The 273-nt window shown below is 68.1% G+C and overlaps 1 protein-coding gene across 1 annotated transcript in view; it reads left to right on the forward strand.

Annotated features, from left to right (window-relative positions):
* SIL1 (SIL1 nucleotide exchange factor) overlaps positions 1–273 on the forward strand; it is a gene marked incomplete at both ends in the record, with an annotated part of 41,955 nt that overhangs the window by 40,002 nt on the left and 1,680 nt on the right. The window lies entirely within an intron of this gene.

Below are 273 nucleotides of genomic sequence, written 5' to 3' on the forward strand. Positions count from 1 at the left end.
GGCCTTCCTCCCCTCCTCCCGGCCCCCCTGCCTGCCGTACTCCCTGGAGCATGAGATCTCATTACCCTGGCTTTGGCATGCGATGCTGCCGCTGTTCACGGGCGGTGGGAGTATCTGGCTGCTGCTCAGAGCCCAGCCCCGCCGTTTAACACGGTGACCTCCTGCGGGAGGGGGTTCGGGGGGGCGAGGGAGCCACCAGCGCTGTGCTGGCAGCGTCCCACCTTCCCTTCAGCCCACCCTGAGAGTCCTCCGGTGGGCGAGAGCCACAGGGCA

This window comes from Eurypyga helias, unplaced genomic scaffold (assembly GCF_000690775.1).
Source record: "Eurypyga helias isolate BGI_N326 unplaced genomic scaffold, ASM69077v1 scaffold7535, whole genome shotgun sequence".
Classification (NCBI taxonomy): Eukaryota; Metazoa; Chordata; class Aves; order Eurypygiformes; family Eurypygidae; genus Eurypyga; species Eurypyga helias.